Source organism: Ovis canadensis, chromosome 3 (assembly GCF_042477335.2).
Source record: "Ovis canadensis isolate MfBH-ARS-UI-01 breed Bighorn chromosome 3, ARS-UI_OviCan_v2, whole genome shotgun sequence".
NCBI classification, from domain to species: domain Eukaryota; kingdom Metazoa; phylum Chordata; class Mammalia; order Artiodactyla; family Bovidae; genus Ovis; species Ovis canadensis.
The window spans coordinates 168,460,183-168,486,218 of NC_091247.1; the positions used below are offsets into that span (position 1 = coordinate 168,460,183).

General features: G+C 40.3%; 1 pseudogene; it reads left to right on the top strand.

The window, feature by feature from the left end:
• Window positions 1–23,265: 23,265 nt before the first annotated feature.
• On the top strand, window positions 23,266–23,592 carry LOC138438244 (elongin-C pseudogene; annotated as a pseudogene).
• Window positions 23,593–26,036: the final 2,444 nt, after the last annotated feature.

The window sequence follows — 26,036 nt, forward strand, 5'->3', positions numbered from 1 at the left end:
AAAAATTTTAATTAGGGGAAAATAAAATATAAAAGATTATATATATGAAAGTCTAAGTTTAACATGCTGATCACAGTTATAATAAATAAAATAAAAAGATAAACATAAGATTATTGAATTCAGAGAACAACAAAATTAGATAGGAGGAAAAAATGGTTAAAATGAAGAAAATATGCTTAATAAGAAGTAAATTCCAGCTGATTAGACATAAAATATCCAGCACAATAAGAAATATAAAAATTGAGTAGACAAAAAGACAAAACATGTTTAAGCAATGCAAAAAACAGATGAACAATTTTGGAGTATAAGAAATTTAAAATGTAAAATTTTACTGAATTAAAAGAGATAGCATCTTAAGTGCTTAAGGTTAACGCCTTGTTTCAGGGTAAGGTTTCTGGGTAAAACCAGGCTCCTTAGCTGGGATTGAGCAAAGACGTCATAACATTCATCTTCCCCTAAATGACAGGTTTCAGTGCCTGCATCTCAAAGATTCTAAAATACTGCCGAAAGGCCTGGCAGAAAGGTTACACCAAGAGCTGAGCCTGCACGAGCAGCCCAGACATGCTGTGTTCCAGAATGTAATTGATAGATAAGACTCCTGGTTGGCTGGGAGGCTGGCTGGTAAAGATATCTCTGTTCTTTATCACTTCTGGAAATAAGTTCAAAGGTTGCTTAGATAATAAAAATCAGTTACAGAAAAAAAATATTGGGCTGACCCAAAGTTCATCTGGGTTTTCCATAACATCTTATGGAATGAACTTTGTGGCCAACTCAATATAATGATGATGACTTTTACATCTTTGATGTTGACATGGAAAAACACCTGTCTCATTTAGACAAGACAGTTCTCCTCTCATGTTGCAAGGAAAATGAATGTTATGTGCAATGCAGAAACTACATAGCTGAATGGAAAGAGCAAACAATCATAAAAAATAGAGGGTAGTAAAAATACCTCTCAAATAGAGCATTAAATTCTCAGGTAAAAAGAAGAGTTACCGGGAATATTTTTAAGAGATTCAGTAATTTTCTGGCAATAAGACTCACATTTTAAAAGATGCTAACTGAGAACTTCCAGATGTAAGAACTGATTTAGTAAAGGTAGAGGAATCAGAGGTCAAATTGCCAACATACACTGGATCATAGAAAAAGCAAGGAAATTCCAGAGAAACATCTACTGCTTCATTGACGATGCTAAAGCCTTTGACGGTGTTCAGTTCAGTTCAGTTGCTCAATCGTGTCCGACTCTCTGCGACCCCATGAATCGCAGCATGCCAGACCTCCCTGTCCATCACCATCTCCCGGAGCTCACTCAAACTCACGTCCATCGAGTCGGTGATACCATCCAGCCATCTCATCCTCTGTTGTCCCCTTTCCCTCTTGCCTGCAATCCCTCCCAGCATCAGAGTCTTTTCCAATGAGTCAACTCTTCACATGAGGTGGCCAAAGTACTGGAGTTTCAGCTTTAGCAACATCTCTTCCAAAGAACACCCAGGGCTGATCTCCTTTAGAATGGACTGGTTGGATCTCCTTGCATGGATCACAACAAATTGTGGAAAATTCTTAAAAAGATGGGAATACCAGACCATCTTACCTGCCTCCTGAGAAACCTGTATGCAGACCAAGAAGCAACAGTTAGAACCAGACATGGAACAATGGACTGGTTCGAGTGCATCAAGGCTGTATATTGACACCTTGTTTAGTTAACTTATATGCAGAGTACATTGCCAGAAATGCCAGGCTGGAGTCAAGGTTGCTGGGAGAAATATCAACAACTTCACATATCCATGGGGTCACAAAGAGTCAGACATGACTTAATTGACTGAACCACAACAATGCTGTGCCTATTGAGTTTGATTGTACTAATTTATCTCTGATTCATTAGCATGGAGTATTTGCATTAAATTTTTTTTTACTACTATCCCAGGTGAAAAAATGATAACCTCAGTGCTTAAATTCACATATTTTGAACATTCTTCAAAAGTTTGTCATTTTATTTTTTGCTTTTATTTGTGATTTTTTTCTGTTCTCTTAAGAGATGGACTGTTGATATTATTCTAATTAAAGTTACAATCTTTTAATATATTTTATGGGTTAAAGAAATGAACCTGTATGGGCCCTTGACTCCTCCTAGCCCTGAGCCTGACCAATCAAAGCCCAGACCCAAAGCTATTGCTCTGAAACTCCTACAGCAAATATCTTCCATACTCTGGCACCATCTGCCAAGTAAAACCTCAATTCTGGTTTAACCCACTGGTCCTCTTCTCTGCTATTTGCTGAGCTCTGCCAGAATAAAACTATGTGTGGGGGTCAGTGACATTAAAACTCCTCAGTCGGGGCCTCAGCTGTCCGATAATACATGTCCCTACTCAGCTTCCTACCGTATTCCCAAACACATATTTCACACATTCACATGAAAGAGTAAAACTTCAGTATAAGAGTTCCAGAAAAACATATATTTCTGTTTTATTGACTATGCCAAAGCCTTTGACTGTGTGGATCACAATAAACTGTGGAAAATTCGGAAAGAGATGGGAATACCAGACCACCTGACCTGCCTCTTGAGAAATTTGTATGCAGGTCAGGAAGCAACAGCTAGAACTGGATATGGAACAACAGACAGGATCCAAATAGGAAAAGGAGTATGTCAAGGCTGTATATTGTCACCCTGCTTATTTAACTTCTATACAGAGTACATCATGAGAAACGCTGGGCTGGAAGAAGTAAAAGCTGGAATCAAGATTGCTGGGAGAAATATCAATAACCTCAGATATGCAGATGACACCACCTCTATGGCAGAAAGTAAAGAAGAACTAAAGAGCCTCTTGATGAAAGTGAAAGAGGAGAGCAGAAAAGTTGGCTTGAAGCTCAGCATTCAGAAAACTAAGATCATGGCATCTGGTCCCATCACTTCATGGCAATTAGATAGGGAAACAGTAGAAACAGTGCCTGACTTCATATTTTTGGGTTCCAAAATCACTGCAGATGGTGATTGCAGCCTTGAAATTAAAAGACACTTACTCCTTGGAAGGAAAGTTATGACCAACCTAGACAGCATATTAAAAAGCAGAGACATTACTTTGCCAACAAAGGTCCATTTAGTCAAGGCTGTGGTTTTTCCAGTGGTCATGTATGGATGTGAGAGTTGGACTACAAAGAAAGCTGAGTGCAGAAGAATTGATGCTTTTGAACTATGGTGTTGGAGAAGACTCTTGAGAGTCCCTTGGACTGCAAGGAGATCCAACCAGTCCGTCCTAAAGGAGATCAGTTCTGGGTGCTCATTGGAAGGACTGATGTTGAAGCTGAAACTCCAATACTTTGGCCACCTGATGCTAAGAGTTGACTCATTTGAAAGATCCTGATGCTGGGAAAGATTGAGGGCAGGAGGTGAAGGGGACAATAGAGGATGAGATGGTTGGATGGCATCACCAACTCAGTGGACATGGGTTTGGGTGGACTCCGGGAGTTGGTGATGGACAGGGAGGCCTGGCGTGCTGCGGTTCATGGGGTCGCAAAGAGTTGGACATGACTGAGCTACTGAACTGAACTGATAAGAAGTATGCAAAAAAAATACTCTTTCCCTTATAACTATCTCTTAGTTCTCCAGTTCCCTAGAAACAAGAGCTATTCCTAGTTTCTTAGGTAACATAAATATTGCTTTCTGGAACATCCTGTCATGTGCTTTTTCTACATTGAAACAATCTCAAAAATACCGAAAAGCTTCACCTACAGTAAAAAAACTATTTTTTTCCCTGAATTATTTGAGAACAAGTTGCTAAAATAATGCCACATCACCCTTGTTTGTATTTCCCACTAACAGGATCATTCTATATAACCACCAAGCAGTCATCAAAAACAGGAAATTAACAGTGTTACAGGACTACCATCTAATCTTAGGCCCTGTTTAAGTTTTGCCAGTTGTCCTAATACTGTTCTTTGTAGGCAAAGATCCAGTTAAGAATTATAGGTTGTATTCATTTGTTGTATCTTTCTATCTCCTTCTGTCTGAAGCAGTTTCTCAGTCTTTTCTTGAATTTCATGACTTAAACACTTTTGAAGATTACAGACCAGTTATGTTGTAGAATGTACCTCAGTTCGGGTGTGTCTGCCATTTCCTGAAGGTTGGATTTAGGCTATGTATGAGTATCACACAGGTAAACTATGTTTCTCTCTTTGCGTCCTCTCAGGTGGCACACAATTTCAGTTTGCCCCATTACTAATAAAGTTCACTTTCATCATTTGATTCAGGTGGTGTCTGACAAGTTTCTCTACTGTCAAATTTATTTCTCTTGGTAATTAGTATTTTGTGAAATGATTGTTAAGTTCAGTTCAGTCACTCAGTCATGTCCAACTCTTTGCGACCCCATGAATCGCAGCACGCCAGGCCTCCCAGTCCATCACCAACTCCCGGAGTTCACTCAAACTCACGTCCGAGTCAGTGATGCCATCCATCCATCTCATCCTCTGTCGTCCCCTTCTCCTCCTGCCCCCAATCCCTCCCAGCATCAGGGTCTTTTCCAATAAGTCAACTCTTCGTATCAGGTGGCCAAAGTATTCAAGTTTCAGCTTTAGCATCAGTCTTTCCAGTGAATACCAAGGACTGATCTCCCTTAGAATGGACTGGTTGGATCTCCTTGCAGTCCAAGGGACTCTCAAGAGTCTTCTCCTACACCACAGTTCAAAAGCATCAATTCTTCTGTGCTCAGCTTTCTTTATGGTCCGACTTTCACATTCATACATGACCACTGGAAAAACCTTAGCCTTGACTAGATGGACCTTTGTTGGCAAAGTAATGTCTCTGCTTTTGAATATGCTGTCTAGGTTGGTCATAACTTTCCTTCTAAGGAGTAAGCATCTTTTAATTTCATGGCTGCAATCACCATCTGCAATGATTTTGAAGCCCCCCAAAATAAAGTCAGCCACTGTTTCCATTGTTTGCCATCTATTTGCCATGAAGTGATGGTAATAGGAAATTTGATGGACAGAGGAGCCTCGTGGGCTACAGTCCATGGGGTCGCAAAAAGAGCTGCTCATGAGTTAGCAAATGAAACAACAACTATCAATTTCAACTTCCAAGGAGTAAGCGTCTTTTAATTTCATTGCTGCAATCACCTTCTGCAGTGAGTTTGGAGCCCAGAAAAATAAAGTCTGACACTGTTTCCACTGTTTCCCCATCTATTTCCCATGAAGTGATGGGACCAGATGCCATGATCTTAGTTTTCTGAATGTTGAGCTTTAAGAAATGATTGTGAAACTATTTAAATATTATATTACTTATTACCTAATTAACCTATATCAGTATGAACTTATGATTTACTACTTTATTCAATTGGTTATTTTCTATTAAATTTAACATTATTTTGATGCTCAACTTGTCACCCATTTAGCAAGCGGAACCCCTTCAAACCAGCTTCTGTACCCAGTTATCATGTCCCCATCATTCTTTTAGCATTTTCCTTATTTTCTAGCACAAATATGTGTTCCAGGCTCTACTTCTACTTTCCCTGCCTCAGCCCTGACATCACTATCTTGTTTCTTTTCAGTGGAGAATGATGTTTAAAAGCCGAGATCTGGATGCTAGGTGTGCTCATTGATACTAGCAGGTTGTTGTTCCCAAACCCTCTCAGTGAGAGAGTTACAGAACATACATATGTGTCCACATACACCCACAAACATATTCCCTTTTGAATCAATCTATCAATTGAAAATATCCTGTCTTCACACTGATATTGCCATTTCCAACCTAATATCTCAGGTTTCATTCTAGTTTTCTCCTTTTCCTTATTTCTTACTACTTTCTCAGTGAGAACTCTGGTTTCAATTTTCCTTAGTAGATTTACCCCTATATATAACCCCTATATATAACAAATTCTCCATTGCCCTCTCTTGTGTGCACATGTTTTCACACTCCATGTGAAACACTGCACACCAGCAGCCTTTCTTTGTGGGCTACCTCTTCAACCTGCTTGGACCCTGACACTTCTGGCCACTGTGGCTCTTGCCGTACCCTACCACCTTCAACCGGAATGAACACTGGCCATGCGTTAGAACTGAATTATTCAGGAATGAACTGGCAAAGAAGAAAAGTGAAGCTTGCTCTTTAAAACTGCTATTTTACGACTAATTTAAATATCACAATGATGTCTACACCTTTTTTTTTTCTAAGTAGAGCATTACAGATAAAATCATAACCTCTGGACTTCCCTGGTATTCTAGTGACTAAGACTCTGAGCTCCTAATGCAGGGGCCCTGAGTTTGATCCTGGGTCAGGGAACTAGATTGCACATGCTGCAACTAAGATTTGGTGCAGCCAAATAAATAAATAATATATTTTTTAAAAAGAAAAAAATTATAGCTTCTTTTGATCACTATCTCCAATTCTGCTCTGCTTATCCTGTCTCCAGACGTAATTCACTGGTACTAGTTTGATTTATATCTTCCTAAGCTTTTAAGAAAATTTTACATTCATATATATGTTCCAAAAGAAAAAATACAAATTTTTTCTTTAAATAATACAAATTTAATCTTTAAAATGTTGCCCTCCACTTTAAGAAAAGCTGTTGAGACCAGAATACTTAGAAGTCTGGCAAAATGTCTCCTCTTCCTTGAACAAGACTTACTGGGAGCATTAGTCAGGAGGTTCAGTGGTAAAGAACTCTCCTTCCAGTGAAGGAGACATTGGTTTGATCACTGGGTTGGGAAGATCCCCTGGAGAAGGAAACGGCAACCAATGCCAGTATTCTAGCCTGGAGAATCCCATGGAGAGAGGAGCCTGGCTGGGCTACTATCCATGGAGCCACAAAGAGTCTGACAAGACTGAGTATCGAAACAGTAAAATAACTTCTGTCTGCCAGTGATATCCAGCTCAAAGTAGCTTAGGCAAGAAGAAAATGCACTGGCTCGTGAAACTGGGAAATTCAAGGTATAAGGACATTGGGCAAATAGCAAGGACCCAGATGGTGTCATCATGTGTATCTAAGTCAGCAGTCAATGCAAGTCTACCAGAGCAGTGGGGATGAAAACAGCCATAGTAGTAAGACATCCATCTACTGGTAATGTACAATCATATGGAAGGAGATATTATAACATCATCAAGAAGAGATTTAAAATGAAAAAGATATTCCAGCTAGTATCCAACAGAACAACTTTTTTGGTTTGCTAAGTAAGGCTACCACATTGTGCAATTCCAGGTGGCAAATCTAAAGGATGTATTCCCAAGTCTGTCCTGGAACATTCCAGGGTACTTTGAAAAGGGTGAATTTTGTATACATGAATTAAATCAATAAAAAAGTAAACAAAAAATTTGACCAAATAGCTACTTTAGAAATAAAAACAGAAAAAAAATAATGAATACGAATTGGAAATCTAGGCGTAGAATATGAGAGGATTAAAAATTGTAAGTGGAAGTAGCAAATGGAAGCATTCTCAACTATATACTGCACAAATGAATTTGATGATCAAATAGAGAAAGTTAATTACCTACCCTAATCTGTATTTAGTAGTTGCAGAGTTCAGGGTAGATTAAGTTGCAAGGCAGGTATCTAAAGCATCATTTTGTAGCTTAATTAAAAATAGCTTTTTCCCCCTCTGCAGTAGCTTGAGCATGACCAGTCAAGGGTGGTGTGATGGTCTAAGATGTCAAGAATCCTGCCCTTAGACCTTGTTGCTTTACCATATCTAACTGTGGTCCTTGTTCACATAGTCCAGTATGACTTGTCATCAAGCTGTCACGAAAACCAGTGTACAGTTCAGTGATTTTAAGTTGTGTAACCATTAACTACTATCTAGGACATGTCCTGATGCTGGGAGGGATTGGGGGCAGGAGGAGAAGGGGACGACAGAGGATGAGATGACTGGATGGCATCACTGACTCGATAGACGTGAGTTTGAGTGAATTCTGGGAGATGGTGATGGACAGGGAGGCCTGGTGTGCTGCGATTCATGGGGTCGCAAAGAGTCGGCACGACTGAGTGACTGAACTGAACTGAACTGAGGACATGTCATTCCAGATCATGTCCTTCCTAGGAAAAGAAACCCTTTATCCATCAAACAGTCGCTTGCCATTCTCCTGTCCCTCAGCCCCTGTCCATCATTAATTCACTTTCTGTCACGATGGCTTCTTATTCTGAATATTTCATATAAATGGAATTATACAGTGGGTGATCTTTTGTATCCTATCTCTTTCATTTAGCATATTTTCGAGGTTCATCCATGTTGTTGCATATATCAGTACTTCATCCCTTTTTATGGATGAATAATATTCCACTACATACCTTATCCCTCACTTAAGAATCCATCATCAATTGATGGATATTTGGGGTATTTCCACATTTTAGTTATTATAAAAAATGCTGATGTAAGTATTTGTATGTAAGTCTTTGTGTGAACATGTTTTCAGTTCTCTTGGATATATATCTAGGAGGGGAATTGCTGGGTCATATGGTAACTCTGAATCATATGTTTAACTTTTGGGGGAACTGCTCAACTGATTTCTGAAACAGTTGCACCACTTGGTATGATTAACCTTACTATATGTTCTGCTGCTGCTGCTAAGTTGCTTCAGTCGTGTCCGACTCTGTGCGACCCGGTAAACAGCAGCCCATCAGGCTCCCCCGTCCCTGGGATTCTCCAGGCAAAAACACTGGAATGGGTTGCCATTTCCTTCTCCAATGCATGAAAGTGAAAAGCGAAAGTGAAGTTGCTCAGTCGTGCCCGACTCTTAGCGATCCCATGGACTGCAGCCTACCAGGCTTCTCCGTCCATAGGATTTTCCAGGCAAGAGTACTGGAGTGGGGTGCCATTGTTCTATTTGGCCCAAATTTCCTAAAATTGCATATGTTTGTGGTATTTAACTTTCTTAGCAGCTAAAGAATTATTTCACTTTGAATTTCACCCTTGATCTAAACAACAGTCAACAGAATATTTTAATATATTTTCCATGTTGGGCATTTTTCTATTCTGCTTGTTGTTCACTTTAAGATATTATACAAGTAAAATATCCTGCCTTTAAATTTTTTGAAGTGCATCTTTGTGCCCTAATATACAATCAAATTTGTGACATTCATTTATTCTTGAAAAATAACTCTCTTTATCCTATTTGTCAGTTACCTATTGCAATATGTAACTTGTAGGCATAAGACAAAACCCTAGAGTATATAACAGATTCTTCATTAAAAATTTTGCTTACTAAATATCATATTTTAATAGTCAAACATTGTCTTTAATTCTATTTCTACCTATTTCTGATTTCTTATCAATCATTTCCTTTTTAAAAATTATATTTTGGGTCTAGATGCTCATGATCATTAATTTTTAAAGCTATATTTATCATTATTGAGTGTTCCTGTTTATCTTCTTAATGAGTTAGCTCTGAAATTTGATATTATGTTAATAACACTTGATTTTCTTAAATTATACTGACATGATAGATCTTAGATCTCCTAATTCTTCTTTTTGTTCCATCACTAAGTTGTGTCCAACTCTTTGTGACCCTATGAGCTGAAACATGACAGGCTTCCTTTCCTTCACTATCTCCCAGAGTTTGCTCAAACTCATGTCCATGGAGCTGGTGAGGCCCTCCAACCATCTCATCCTCTATCACCCTCTTCTCCTCCTGCCCTCAATTTTTCCTGGCACCAGTGTCTTTTCCAATGAGTCAGCTCTTTGCATCAGGTGGCCAAAGTATTGGAGCTTCAGCTTCAGCATCAGTCCTCTCAATGAATATTTACGGTAGATTTCCTTTAGGATTGACTGCTTTGGTCTCCTTGCTGTCCAAAGAACTCTCAAGAGTCTTCTCTAACACCACAGTTCAAAAGCATCAATTCTTTATTGCTTAGCCTTCTTTATGGTCCAACTCTCACAACCATACATGACCACTGGAAAAACCATAGCCTTGGCTAGATGGACCTCTGTTGGCGAAGTAATGTCTCTGCTTTTGAATATGCTATCGAGGTTGGTCATAACTTTCCTTCCAAGGAGTAAGCATCTTTTAATTTCACGGCTACCATCACCATCTGCAGTGATTTTGGAGCCCCCCCCAAATTAAGTCTGTCACTGTTTCCCTTTTTTCCCCTTCTATTTGTCATGAAGAGATGGAACTGGATGTCATGATCTTAGTTTTTTGAATGTTGAATTTTAAGCCAGTTTTTTTTTTCACTCTCCTCTTTCACCTTCATCAAGAGGGTCTTTAGTTCCTCTTCACTGTCTGCCATTAGAGTGGTATCTTCTGCATATGTGAAGTTGTTGATATTTCTCTTGGCAACATTCCAGCTTGCGATTCATTTAGCCTAACATTTCATATGATGTTTATGCAGAGTACATGATGCAAAATGCTGGGCTGGATGAAGCACAAGCTGGAATCAAGATTGCCGGGAGAAATATCAATAACCTCAGATATGCAGATGACACCACCCTTATGGCAGAAAGCAAAGAGGAACTAAAGAGCCTCTTGATGAAGGTGAAAGAGGAGAGTGAAAAAACTGGCTTAAAACAGCATTCAAAAAACTAAGATCATGGCATCCAGTCCCATCACTTCATGGCAAATAAATGGGGAAATATGGAACAGTGACAGACTTTATTTCTTCGGGCTCCAAAGCCACTGCTCATGGTGATGGCAACCATGAAATTAAAAGACGCTTGCTCCTTGGAAGAAAAGCTATGACAAACTTAGACCGCATATTAAAAAGCAAAGACATAACTTTGCCAACAAAGCTCTGTCTAGTCAAAGCTATGGTTTTTCCAGTAATCCACATGGGTGTGAGCTGCTGCTGCTGCAGGTGCTAAGTCACTTCAGTCGTGTCCAACTCTGTGTGACCCCACAGACAGTAGCCCACCAGCCTCCCTTCCCTGGGATTCTCCAGGCAAGAACACTGAAGTGGGTTGCCATTTCCTTCTCCAATACATGAAACTGAAAAGAGAAAGTGAAGTTGCTCAGTCATGTCCGACTCTTCAAGACCACATGGACTGTAGCCTACCAGGCTCCTCTGCCCATGGGATTTTCCAGGCAAGAGCACTGGAGTGGGGTGCCATTGCCTTCTCTGCATGGGTGTGAAAGTAGGACTTAAAGAAGGCTGAACACCGAAGAATTTATGTTTTTGAACTGTGGTGTGGGAGAAGATTCTTGAGGGTCCTTTGGAATGCAAGGAGATCCAACCAGTCCATCTTAAAGAAAATCAATCCTGAATATTCATTTGAAGGACTGATACTGAAGCTGAAGCTCCAATACTTTGGCCACCTGATATGAAGAACTGACTCATTGGAAAAGACCCTGATGCTGGGAAAGATTGAAGGCAGAAGGGGAAGGGGGTGACACAGGATGAGATGGATGGATGGCATCACTGACTCCATGGACATGAGTTTAAGCAAGCTCTGGGAGATGGTGAAAGACAGGGAACCCTGGCGTGCTGCAGTCCCTGGGGTCACAGACAGTCAGACATGACTGAAAGGCTGAACAACAACACTGTGCATGTAAGTTAAATAATCAGGGGACTACTCTCTAGTTGTGATGCACAGGCTTCTCATTGTGATGACTTCTCTTGTTGTGGAGTACAGGATCTAAGGCACTCGGTCTTCAGTAGTTGCAGCACATGGGCTTAGTAGTTGCGGCTCATGGCCTCTAGAGCGCAGACTCAGTATCTGTGGCACACAGGCTTAGTTACTCTGTGGCATGTGGGATCTTCCTGGATCAGGGATCAAACCTGTGTCTCCTGCATTGGCAGGAGGATTCTTTACCACTGAACCATCAGGGAAGTCCTGAATCCCAAATTCTTAATGGACCATTTTACCCCATCCCTTTCCCCCTCCCCAGATCACCCTCAGATATTAAATCCCAACCAGAGCTTTCTTTCTCTCTGCATGGTACCTCCTCAACTGATACCACCCTTGCTCAGAATGTCACCTTCTCAGTATACTTGACCCATACCGTGGATCCCACTAATTCATTAGCCCACCAATAACCCTCTATACTGCCCCCTACTGTCTCACTCCACTTGAATTCTGATTCAGTCGGACTTGGTTCAAATCCAGCTAATCACTGTCCCAGAAAGCTCATCTCCAGATAATGGGTATTAGTTTGCATCTTCTGTCCCAATAATTTTAGGCATTTGGCTATGCAAGCATTCTCATTTCAGCCTTCTCCACTTGGCAGATGTCAGGGAACAACTTGTTCCTCTCTACCCTTTCATGTGATGATTTCCACCAAAGCCTTCCTTCTCTGAGATTGCCAGAGACCTGTCTCTTAAGAAACCCAGCAAACCAAACATGTTGAAGCTGGTGGCCTTTTTCCTCAGCCCTGATGTTGCAGAGCTTCTGGAGATAAAAATCTTCCTTGGAAGAAGATCTTTCCTTTTAAGGGAAAGAAAGGGATCATTTTCAAATAACTCATGCTGGCTTACCATCTGAATTCTTCTGGGGATACTTCTGGGCAAGATTTCTCAGCCTCATCACTATTAACATTTGGGGCCAAATAATCCTTTGTTGTGAGGAGCTGCTCTGCGCATTGTAGTATATTTAGCAGCATCCTTGGTCTCTACTCACTTGATGACAGTAGTACCCACCTCAAGTATGAGAACCAAAAATGTCTCCAGACATTGTCAAATGGCCCTTGGAAGACAAAACTGCCCTTCCATTGAGAAGCACTGCTTTGGAGTCACTTAATGACAGGCAGGAGGCTTGAGCTCGTTCTTTCTGGAGGAGCAAAAGCAAGTCAGGTCATAGCACAATTTTCAGCAGCACCCTGATTCCAAGAACTTCAGAGGAAACATTTGTAGCAGAAATGAGGCCAGCCCTTTTAGGGTGTCCTTTCTCTGTACGTCTGGTCCCTGATGTCTGCTATCTGATAGCTGTTTCCCCAAAGTCTCCCTTAATCTTCTTCAAAGGACTTGGTAATAACTCTCCACATTTAAATGTAGGCTGAAGCATTCCCATTGCTTCCCCATTTCCAGAGATGCCACACCCTGAAGCCCAGACTCTACACTTACCACAAATTCTGCCCCAAACCAAGCCCAAAGCTCTGGTTCATGTCTGCCCCAGGTTCACCTTGAACCTTTTTCTCCAATTCCTGCTCCTTCTCCCCACAAAGAGTCAGTTAGGTATGAGATATGGTCTCTAGCCCAAACTGAAACTCAACAAACTCTGCAAAGTGGCACTGCTGCAGAGGCAGCTAGACAATGGGTAGGGCTTGCCCCACCCCCAAGGTTCAAAGATCTTGGAAAGAAACGAGGACAATCTCAGAGACCTCCAGGACAATATGAAACGCTCCAACATTCGAATTATAGGAGTCCCAGAAGAAGAAGACAGAAAGAAAGATCATGAGAAAATCCTTGAGGAGATAATAGTTGAAAACTTCCCTAAAATGGGGAAGGAAATAATCACCCAAGTCCAAGAAACACAGAGTTCCAAATAGGATAAACCCAAGGCGAAACACCCCAAGACACATATTAATCAAATTAACAAAGATCAAACACAAAGAACAAATATTAAAAGCAGCAAGGGAAAAACAACAAATAACACACAAGGGGATTCCCATAAGGATAACAGCTGATCTTGCAATAGAAACTTCAGGCCAGGAGGGAATGGCAAGACATACTTAAAGTGATGAAAGACAATAACCTACAGCCCAGATTACTGTACCCAGCAAGGATCTCATTCAAATACGAAGGAGAAATCAAAAGCTTTACAGACAAGCAAAAGCTGAGAGAATTCAGCACCACCAAACCAGCTCTCCAACAAATTCTAGGGATATTCTCTAAACAGGAAACACGAAAAGGGTGTATAAACCCAAACCCAAAACAATAAAGTAAATGATAACGGGATCATACTTATCAATAATTACCTTAAATGTAAATGGGTTGAACGCCCCAACCAAAAGGCAAAGACTGGCTGAATGGATACAAAAACAAGACCCCTATATATGCTGCCTACAAGAGACCCACCTCAAAACAAGGGACACATACAGACTGAAAGTGAAGGGCTGGAGAAAGATATACCACGCAAATAGAGACCAAAAGAAAGCAGGAGTGGCAATACTCATATCCGATAAAATAGACTTTAAAACAAAGGCTGTGAAAACAGACAAAGAAGGCCACTACATAATGATCAAAGGATCAATCCAAGAAGAAGATATGACAGTTATAAATATATATGCACCCAATATAGAAGCACCGCAATATGTAAGACAAATGCTAACAAGTATGGAAGGGGAAATCAACAATAACACAATAATAGTGGGAGACTTTAATACCCCACTCACACCTATGGACAGATCAACTAAACAGAAAATTAACAAAGAAACACAAACTTTAAATGATACATTAGATCAGTTAGACCTAATTGATATCTATAGGACATTTCACCCCAAAACAATGAATTTCACCTTTTTTTCAAGTGCTCATGGAACCCTCTCCAGGATAGATCACATCCTGGGCCATAAATCTAAACTTGATAAATTCAAAAAAATCGAAATCATTCCAAGCATCTTTTCTGACCATAATGCATTAAGATTAGATCTCAATTACAGGAGAAAAACTATTAAAAATTCCAACATATGGAGGTTGAACAACACACTTCTGAATAACCAACAAATCACAGAAGAAATCAAAAAAGAAATCAAAATATGCATAGAAACGAATGAAAATGAAAACACAACAACCCAAAACCTGTGGGACACTATAAAAGCAGTGCTAAGAGGAAAGGTCGTAGCAATACAGGCATACCTCAAGAAACAAGAAAAAAGTCAAATAAATAACCTAACTCTACACCTAAAGCAACTAGAAAAGGAAGAACTGGAGAACCCCAGAGTTAGTAGTAGGAAAGAAATCTTAAAAATTAGGGCAGAAATAAATGCAAAAGAAACAAAAGAGACCATAGCAAAAATCAACAAAGCCAAAAGCTGGTTCTTTGAAAGGATAAATAAAATTGACAAACCATTAGCCAGACTCATCAAGAAGCAAAGAGAGAAAAATCAAATCAATAAAATTAGAAATGAAAATGGAGAGATCACAATAGACAACACAGAAATACAAAGGATCATAAGAGACTACTATCAGTAATTATATACCAATAAAATGGACAATGTGGAAGAAATGGACAAATTCTTAGAAAAGTACAATTTTCCAAAACTGAATCAGGAAGAAATAGAAAACCTTAACAGACCCATCACAAGCACGGAAATTGAAACTGTAATCAGAAATCTTCCAGCAAACAAAAGCCCAGGTCCAGATGGCTTCACAGCTGAATTCTACCAAAAATTTAGAGAAGAGCTAACACCTATCCTACTGAGACTCTTCCAGAAAATTGCAGAGGAGGGTAAACTTCCAAACTCATTCTATGAGGCCACCATCACCCTAATACCAAAACCTGACAAAGATGTCACAAAAAAAGAAAACTACAGGCCAATATCACTGATGAACATAGATGCAAAAATCCTCAACAAAATTCTAGCAATCAGAATCCAACAACACGTTAAAAAGATCATACACCATGACCAAGTGGGCTTTATCCCAGGGATGCAAGGATTCTTCAATATCCACAAATCAATCAATGTAATTCACCACATTAACAAATTGAAAAATAAAAACCATATGATTATCTCAACAGATGCAGAGAAGGCCTTTGACAAAATTCAACATCCATTTATGATAAAAACTCTCCAGAAAGCAGGAATAGAAGGAACATACCTCAACATAATAAAAGCTATATATGACAAGCCCACAGCAAACATTATCCTCAATGGTGAAAAATTGAAAGCATTTCCCCTAAAGTCAGGAACAAGACAAGGGTGCCCACTTTCACCACGACTATTCAACATAGTTCTGGAAGTTTTGGCCACAGCAATCAGAGCAGAAAAAGAAATAAAAGGAATCCAAATTGGAAAAGAAGTAAAACTCTCACTGTTTGCAGATGACATGATCCTCTACGTGGAAAACCCTAAAGACTCCACCAGAAAATTACTAGAGCTAATCAATGAATGTAGTAAAGTTGCAGGATATACAATCAACACACAGAAATCCCTTGCATTCCTATACACTAATAATGAGAAAGTAGAAAAAGAAATTAAGGAAACAATTCCATTCACCATTGCAACGAAAAGAATAAAATACTTAGGAATATATCTACCTAAAGAAACTAAAGACCTATATATAGAAAACTATAAAACACTGATGAAAGAAATCAAAGAGGACACTAATAAATGGAGAAATATACCATGTTCATGGATCAGAAGAATCAATATAGTGAAAATGAGTATACTACCCAAAGCAATTTACAAATTCAATGCAATCCCTATCAAGCTACCAGCCACATTTTTCACAGAACTAGAACAAATAATTTCAAGATTTGTATGGAAATACAAAAAACCTCGAATTGCCAAAGCAATCTTGAGAAAGAAGAATGGAACTGGAGGAATCAACTTGCCTGACTTCAGGCTCTACTACAAAGCCACAGTCATCAAGACAGTATGGTACTGGCACAAAGACAGACATATAGATCAATGGAACAAAATAGAAAGCCCAGAGATAAATCCACACATGTATGGACACCTTATCTTTGACAAAGGAGGCAAGAATATACAATGGAGTAAAGACAATCTCTTTAACAAGTGGTGCTGGGAAAACTGGTCAACCACCTGTAAAAGAATGAAACGAGATCACTTTCTAACACTGCACACAAAAGTAAATTCAAAATGGATTAAAGATCTAAATGTAAGACCAGAAACTATAAAACTCCTAGAGGAGAACATAGGCAAAACACTCTCAGACATAAATCACAGCAGGATCCTCTATGATCCACCTCCCAGAATTCTGGAAATAAAAGCAAAAATAAACAAGTGGGATCTAATTAAAATTAAAAGCTTCTGCACAACAAAGGAAAATATAAGCAAGGTGAAAAGACAGCCTTCTGAATGGGAGAAAATAATAGCAAATGAAGCAACTGACAAACAACTAATCTCAAAAATATACAAGCAACTTATGCAACTTAAGCAACTTATTCCAGAAAAATGAATGACCCAATCAAAAAATGGGCCAAAGAACTAAATAGACATTTCTCCAAAGAAGACATACGGATGGCTAACAAACACATGAAAAGATGCTCAACATCACTCATTATTAGAGAAATGTAAATCAAAACCACAATGAGGTACCACTTCACACCAGTCAGAATGGCTGTGATCCAAAAAATCTGCAAGCAATAAATGCTGGAGAGGGTGTGGAGAAAAGGGAACCCTCCTACACTGTTGGTGGGAATGCAAACTAGTACAGCCACTATGGAGAACAGTGTGGAGATTCCTTAAAAAATTGCAAATAGAACTACCTTATGACCCAGCAATCCCACTGCTGGGCATACACACCGAGGAAACCAGAATTGAAAGAGACACATGTACCCCAATGTTCATCGCAGCACTGTTTATAATAGCCAGGACATGGAAACAACCTAGATGTCCATCAGCAGATGAATGGATAAGAAAGCTGTGGTACATATACACAATGGAGTATTACTCAGCCATTAAAAAGAATTCATTTGAATCAGTTCTGATGAGATGGATGAAACTGGAGCCGATTATACAGAGTGAAGTAAGCCAGAAAGAAAAACACCAATACAGTATACTAACACATATATATGGAATTTAGAAAGATGGCAATGACGACCCTGTATGCAAGATAGCAAAAAAGACACAGATGTGTATAACAGACTTTTGGACTCAGAGGGAGAGGGAGAGGGTGGGATGATTTGGGAGAATGGCATTCTAACATGTATACTATCATGTAAGAATCAAATCGCCAGTCTATGTCTGACGCAGGATACAGCATGCTTGGGGCTGGTGCATGGGGATGACCCAGAGAGATGTTATGGGGATGGAGGTGGGAGGGGGGTTCATGTTTGGGAACGCATGTAAGAATTAAAGATTTTAAAATTTAAAAAATAAAAAACTAAAATTTAAAAAAAATAAAATAAAATAAAATAAAATAATAAAATTTAAAATAAATAAATAAATAAATAAAAACAAAGATCTTGGAAAGTATTTAGTCCTTTGTCTCCTAATCGTTCTGCTTACAACCTCATATTCTGTGGATCAGCCTCCATCCTTCCTACAGCATTCCCCCCTCCCCTAGTAGCAATTCTGAAAGCACCTGTCTGGTGGGGTGTGGCCCACAAGAATCAAGAGTCTCTAGCACTCATGAAATATCAGAGCAAATTCCCAAAGATATTGCAGTCCAAGGGCAAAAATGGACTGTCATAGCTTCTTGGTTAAGGACCAAATTAGCAAAACTCCAAGGGTAATAGTGTTGAGGCACTCAAGAAACATTCATATGAGCAACTCGGGAAACAACCAACAAGGAAATGACCTGAGGAGGTTCTAGAGCAAGTCTGAGGAGAGGGCCAAAAGATCATTTATCAAAGGGCTCAGAATGCTGTCCCATGAGGGATCTGGATTGACTGTGAAGGAGGTAGAAAGATTTAATGAGTCTCTGAAGGAATGATTCAGAGAGTGACTTATTGGGATCTCAAAGACCTGGAGAAGAGGGAAGTAGAAAACACCTTCATGGTACATCTAGGCAAGAGCTGGGACAGATCAATCAAATAGGATCCCTGTCCATGTGTGCCACACAGGGCTTGCTGCCAGCTGTACATTGTCCTCCCTAAGAAGTTCCATAGCCACTTCCAGATCAGAAATTTAGTATCCTCGCTGGGTGGGAACTTGGCCTGACTGTACAATGAGAGTATTTTTCCCCTTGATGCAGGAGCTTAACCAATACAAGTCCATATTATGTGACTTGGGTATGGCAGATGTGGGATTTCCCTCCTAATCTTCTTGAATCCATAAAACTGCTTCAATTGAAAGAGGCCTAATTCCGGCCCCTTTCCCTCCTTAGTCACTCATGTTTCAGGGGCTGACCTCATAGTAAAGTTTTCCAAATTCCTTGGAGGAAATTCTCAGACAGGTTGTAAAGATAAGGTACTGTAATCAGGTGCTCAAGCTAAGTCACTTCAGTCATGTCTGACTCTTTGCAACTATGGACTGTTAGCCTGCCCGGCTTTTCTGTCCATGGGATTCTCCAGGCACGAATACTGGAGTGGGTTTCCATGCCCTCTTCCAGGGTCCAAACCAAGGGGTTAACCCATGTTTCTTACATATCCTGCATTGGCAGGCAGTTTCTTCACCAATAGTCACACACACGCACACACACACACACACAAATTCGTCCCCACCCCAAACAGATAACCCTTTATCTTCTCCCTGCCCTCTCACCTCAGGGTAAACAAGGGCCAGAGTGCTGAGACCATCCACTCTGATATTGGCTGTGGCTTTCAGAGGGCCCTGAGACCAGGGAAGAGAGCAGACTCTTCAGTCCTTCATAACCAGCCTTCACACAGAAGCTCTGCCTTCTGATATAATGAAGTTCAGGTCAGTCGTTCAGTTATGTCTGACTCTTTGCGACCCCATGGACTGCAGCACAGCAGGCCTCCCTGTCCATCACCAACTCCTGGAGTTTACTCAAACTCATGTCCATTGAGTCAGTGATGCCATCCAACCATCTCATCCTCTGTCATCCCCTTCTACTCCCACCTTCAATCTTTCCCAGCATCAGGGTCTTTTCCAATGAGTCAGTTCTTTGCATCAGGTGGTCAAAGTATTGGAGTTTCAACTTCAGCATCAGTCCTTTCAATGAATATTCAGGACTGATTTCCTTTAGGATGGACTGGTTTGATCTCCTTGCAGTCCAAGGGGCTCTCAGAGTGTTCTCCAACACTATAGCTCAAAAGCATCAATTCTTCAGCACTTAGCTTTCGTTATTGTCCACTCTCACATGACTACTGGAAAACACATAGCTTGACTAGACAGACCTTTCTTGGCAAAGTAATGTCTCTGTTTTTTAATATGCTGTAAAGTTGATCATAACTTTTCTTCCAAGGAGCAAGCATCTTTTAATTTCATGGCTGCAATCACCATCTGCAGTGATATTGGAGCCCCCCAAAATAAAGTCTGACACTGTTTCCACTGTTTCCCCATCTATTTGACGTGAAGTGATGGGACCAGATGCCATGATCCTAGTTTTCTGAATGTTGAGCTTTAAGCCAACCTCTTCACTCTTCTCTTTCACATTCATCAAGAGGCTCTTTAGCTCCTCTTCACTTTCTGCCATCAGGGTGGTGTCATCTGCATATCTGAGGTTATTGATATTTCTCCCAGCAACCTTGACCCCAGCTTGTGTTTCTTCCAGCCCAGCGTTTCTCATGATGTACTCTACATATAAGTTAAATAAGCAGGGTGACAATATACAGCCTTGACGTACTCCTTTTCCTATTTGGAACTAGTCTGTTGTTCCACGTCCAGTTCTAACTGTTGCTTCCTGACCTGCATACAGGTTCCTCAAGAGGCAGGTCAGGTGATCTGGTATTTCTATCTCTTTCCGAATTTTCCACAGTTTATTGTGATCCGCACAGTCAAAGGCTTTGGCATAGCCAATAAAGCAGAAATAGATGTTTTTCTGGAACTCTCTTGCTTTTTCCATGATCCAGTGGATGTTGGCAATTGATCTCTGGTTCCTCTGCCTTTTCTAAATCCAGCTTGAACATCAGGAAGTGCACAGTTCACTTACTATTAAAGCCTGGCTTGGAGAATTTTGAGCATTACTTTACTAGGGTGTGAGATGAGTGGAATTGTGTGGTAGTTTGAGCATTCCTTGGCATTGCCTTTCTTTGGGATTGGAATGAAAACTGACCTTTTCCCAGTCCTGTGGCCACTGCTGAGTTTTCCAAATTTGCTGGCATATTGAGTGCAGCACTTTTACAGCATCATCTTTCAGGAGTTGAAATAGCTCAACTGGAATTCCATCACCTCCACTAGCTTTGTTCATAGTGATGCTTTCTAAGGCCCACTTGACTTCACATTCTAGGATGTCTGGCTGTAGGTGAATGATCACACCATTGTGATTATCTGGGTCATGAAGATCTTTTTTATGTACTTCTTCTGTGTATTCTTGCCACCTCTTCTTAATATCTTCTGCTTCTGTTAGGTCCATACCATTTCCGCCCTTTACTGTGCCCACCTTTGCATGAAATGTTCCTTGGTATCTCTAATTTTCTTGAAGAGATCTCTAGTCTTTCCCATTCTATTGTTTTCCTCTATTTCTTTGCATTGATCATTGAAGAAGGCTTTCTTATCTCTCCTTGCTGTTCTTTGGAACTCTGTTTTCAAATGGGTATATTTTTCCTTTTCTCCTTTGCCTTTCACGTCCCTTCTTTTCACAGCTGTTTTTAATGCCTTCTCAGACAACCAATTCGCTTTTTTGCATTTCTTTTCCGTGGGGATGGTCTTGATCCCTGCCTCCTGAACAATGTCATGAACCTCCATTCATAGTCCTTTAGGCACTCTGTCTGTCAGATCTCATCCCTTGAATCTCTTTGTCACTTTCACTGTATAATAGTAAGGGATTTAATGTAGGTCATACCTGAATGGTCTAGTGGTTTTCACTACTTTCTTCAATTTAAGTCTGGATTTGGCAATAAGAAGTTCATGATCTGAGCCATAGTCAGCTCCCAGTCTTGTTTTTTTGCTGACTGTATAGAGCTTCTCCATCTTTGGCTGCAAAGAATATAATCAATCTGATTTTGGTATTGACCATCTGGTGTTGTCCATGTGTAGAGTCTTGTCTTGTGTTGTTGGAAGAGGGTGTTTGCTATGACCAGTGTATTCTCTTGGCAAAACTCTATTAGCCTTTGCCCTGCTTCATTCCATACTCCAAGGCCAAATTTGCCTGTTACTCCAGGTATTTCTTGACTTCCTTCTTTTGCATTCCAGTCCCTTATAATGAAAAGGACATCTTTTTTTGGTTGTTAATTTTAGAAGGTCTTATAGGTCTTCTTAGCCTTGTAGGTCTTCATAGAACTATTCAACTTCAGCTTCTTCAGCATTACTGGTCAGGCATAGACTTGGGTTACTGTGATATTGAATGGTTTGCCTTGGAAATGAACAGAGATCATTCCATCGTTTTTCAGATTGTATCCAATTACTGCATCTCAGACTCTTTTGTGTCCAATATAATGCAATCTGACCTCAAATTCCAGCTCCCTTTGACCCTTTCTTCAACTTTCTGCCCTCTATCCTCACAGCAGATGTGCTGGGCCCCTACAGAGGAATTAGAAGTCACCCAAAGGGAACTTTTCATTTAAACACATTAAAAAATACCTGCCTGCCATCCCTGCTTTTCTCTTTCCTTCCTGCTAGAGTGTAGATCCCCCAAACTAGGACTGATACCCTGATGTCCCCCATCACAGCACTTTTCACACTGTATTGTAACTTGTGGCTTAACTGTCCATCTTTCCTGAGGTTGGAGACACAGCTTGCCTTTCCTAATACTCTACCTCCAGCATATGGTGCTTAACATCCAGTAGGTACTCAATCTTCTGGGAGAATGAGAATCCTCAAGGGAGCATACTTGGGTGAGAGGCTCCACTCTCGGGGGTGGGCAAGGCCAGTTCCTGGACAGGGGCAGCTTCCTAGGGGCACCTCTCTGGCTTCATAACTAGAAGCTACCTTGTCTCCATGGCTTCCAGAAGATGTAGTTGGAGATATAATCTTGCTGAAGAGGTTCTGCCAGAGTTTTCTAGATCCTTGAGAGATCTTTAAGCCTCCCTGGCCTGAAAGATTCAGCTGGGCAAGATTGACCCAAGCAGGGCTCTTCAGAAAACTTATTCTAAAGTTCTGTGCATGATTGCTAAGTCGCTTCAGTCGTGTCCAACTATTGCAACCCTATGGACTCTAACCCACCAGTTTCCTCTGTCCTTGGGATTCCCAGGCAAGATTACTGGAGTGGGTTGCCACGCCCTCCTCCAGGGCATCTTCCCAACCCAGGGATCAAACCCTCATCTCTTAAGTCTCCTGCATTGGCAGGCAGGTCCTTTATTACTAACGCTACCTGGGAAGCCCACTCTAAAGGTCTAGGTTGGGCTAAATAACACTTTCTCTGATCCACATCATGCTTCTCTATATCTAATTATACATTTTACTGAAATTATCATTTTAAGTGTGTATCTTTCCATAGAACACTTGGGGTACAAGTGATAGAAATCCAAACCAAACTACTATAAAAGAAAACAGCTGCTACCCCAGAACCTAGGCAAGGGGGCGGGGGTGGTGGTGCAGGGCATCTCTGGTGTAGGGGCTGTGGCGGTGAGCGGGGACCCAGTGCAGTGGCTGGGATTGCTGCAGAGCTGATGAGAAACTACTAAAGCTCCTGTGGAAGCCAAGTAGAATTTCATAAGAACACAATGGATGAAGAGAAAACCTGTGGTGGCTGCGAGGGCCCTGATGCCATGCATATCAAACTGATATCTTCAGATGGTCATGGATTTATTGTAAAGAGAGAACATGCACTAGCATCAGGAACAATAAAAACCATGTTGAGTGGCCCAGGTCAGTTTGCTGAGAACAAAACTAATGAAGTCAATTTTAGAGAGATCCCTTTACATGTGCTATCAAAAGTATGCATGTATTTTACCTACAAGATTCAATACACTAACAGCTCCGAGGAGATTCCAATTGCACCTGAAATTCCACTGGAACTGCTGATGGCTGCAAACTTCCTAGATTGTTAAATAAAATAAATTATAGTAAACGGCTAACTCTTTTTCAGTATTTAATACCTGTAGTTCAGTTAGTAATTTTTTCATATATAACATGTTGCCTGTGTGCAGTTGAACTTTAAAGTTCATTGCAGAAGTAAGTCAGAAAGAAAAACACCAATACAGCATACTGACACATATATATGGAATTTAGAAAGATGGTAACCATAACCCTGTACGTGAGACAGCAAAAGAGTCACAGATGTATAGAACAGTCTTTTGGACACTGTGGGCGAGGGAGAGGGTGGGATGATCTGGGAGAAAGGCATTGAAACATGTATAATATCATATAAGAAATGATTCACCAGTCCAGGTTCCATGCAGAATACAGGATGCTTGGGGCTGGTGCACTGGGATGACCCAGAAGGATGGTATGGGGAGGAAGGTGGGAGGGGGGTTCAGGTTGGGGAACATGTGTACACCCGTGGTGGATTCATGTTGTTGTATGGCAAAACCAATACAATATTGTAAAGTAATCAGCCTCCAATTAAAATAAATAAATTTAAATAATAAATTAAAAAATAATAATAAAAAAATAAAGTTCCTTGCAAAGCAGATTATCTTCTGTTCTTTTGCACAGCAATCATAGTGGAAGTTGACGTTTGTTTAATACATAACAAATTAAGGACATTTTCACAAACTGAGAGATAAACAAATATATAAAATTTTTAAAAAAGAAAACATCTCCACATAACCAGGGCAGGGAAATCCAGGGAGGTAACTAGCTTCTGGCCCTACTGAATCCAGGGGACCAAATAATGTCTTTGCAGTTTCTCATCCCAACTCTCAATTTTACTTATCAGTGCTTGGCTTTGCGCTTCAAAAAGAATTGCCTCTTTCCATGTGGTAGGCAAGATGGCCACCAGCATTCTATACTTACTGTCCCCAGATAAAAAAAATCCTAGAGGAAAATGAAATTTTTGCTGCAGCCACGTATCAATTCCTACTAATGACCTACCTGATTAACCTTATATGAGTCATGTGCTTATCTCTAAACAAAAGGCTATGACCAAGGGAATGGAGCTTTGTGATGGGTCAAACAGATCCTCCATGTCAATATGGCTTATGGTTTTTTGTTTTGATCAATTGGCTAAATATCTGTTTTCTAGATATTTCTTTTGATGCCCAAATACTCACAGATTTGTTCAGTGGGGGCCCCTGGAATCTACCTTCTGGTTTATTTTGACAAATTTCTTCATCCTTTGAGTGCTTACTTCCTTTCTCCTTCAACAAGATGGTCCAAACTCATCTTGCATATTCCCAGCACCTGTCAACCACTTCTCTAAGTAGTCTTATTTCCTTTTAGTAGACAATGGTAGTTAGAAGTCAAGATCTAGATACCAAGTTTTCTGATTGCTATTGCTATTGTGTTATTCTTCCCAAGCCCTTTCAGTAAACAAGACTAGAGCACCAAAGAATTGATGCTTTTAAACTATGGTGCTAGAGAAGACTCTTGAGAGTCCCTTGACAACAAGGAGATCAAACAAGTCAGTCCTAAAGGAAATCAACCCTGAATACTCATTGGAAGGACTGATGCTGAAGCTGAAGTTCCAATACTTTGGCCACCTGATATGAAGAGCTGACTCATTGGAAAAGACCCTGATTCTGGGAAAGATTGAAGGCAGAAGGAGAAGAGGGTGACAGAGGATGAGGTGGTTGGATGGCATCACCAATGCAATGGACATGAACTTGGTCAAACTCCTGGAAACGGTGAGGGACAGGGAGGCCTGCCATGTGGCAGTCCATGGGGTCGCAGAGAGTTGGACATGACTTGGCATCTGAACAACAAAATGTATATGTATGGATATGTGTGTACACATGTGTAAGTGTGTATACATGTGTATAAGTTTGTATACATATTTAAATCTATATTTACTTGTATGGAAAACCATGGGCTCACAACAATACCTCCAGTTTCAGTCCAAAATTAGAACAGAGTTTTTGCCTTTGCATACTTGTAGCTCCTTTCTCTATAAGTAAGAAATCTTATTAATATAGTCATTTATTCAATCTGTCCCCTTTACGGAAGCAATTTCCCATCACTACCGCAACCCCCTTCCATGTGCAAACAGCCTTCTTACTTCCACTGGGCTCCAACAAGCCATGCTGGGCAGCTCTCCTATGTTACCACAATACTCACCCAGGTGAATCTGGACAGCTCTCCTGCACATGCAGTCCCCTCCTTCAGCTCATGCTCAGATTCTCTGACACTCCACACATTCCCCAAACCCTCCACAGTGTCAATGCCTGCCTTAACTTGACTCATCGTTACAGTGTTGAGTGAATTTTTGGCACCTCATTTTTTAATGTTATTTTATTACTACGTATTAAATTATAATGTATATCTATGTCCTTATTTTTTAATTATAGCATTGCAAATAATGCTTAAGTCTTTTTTGACAATTAGCCTTGACTTA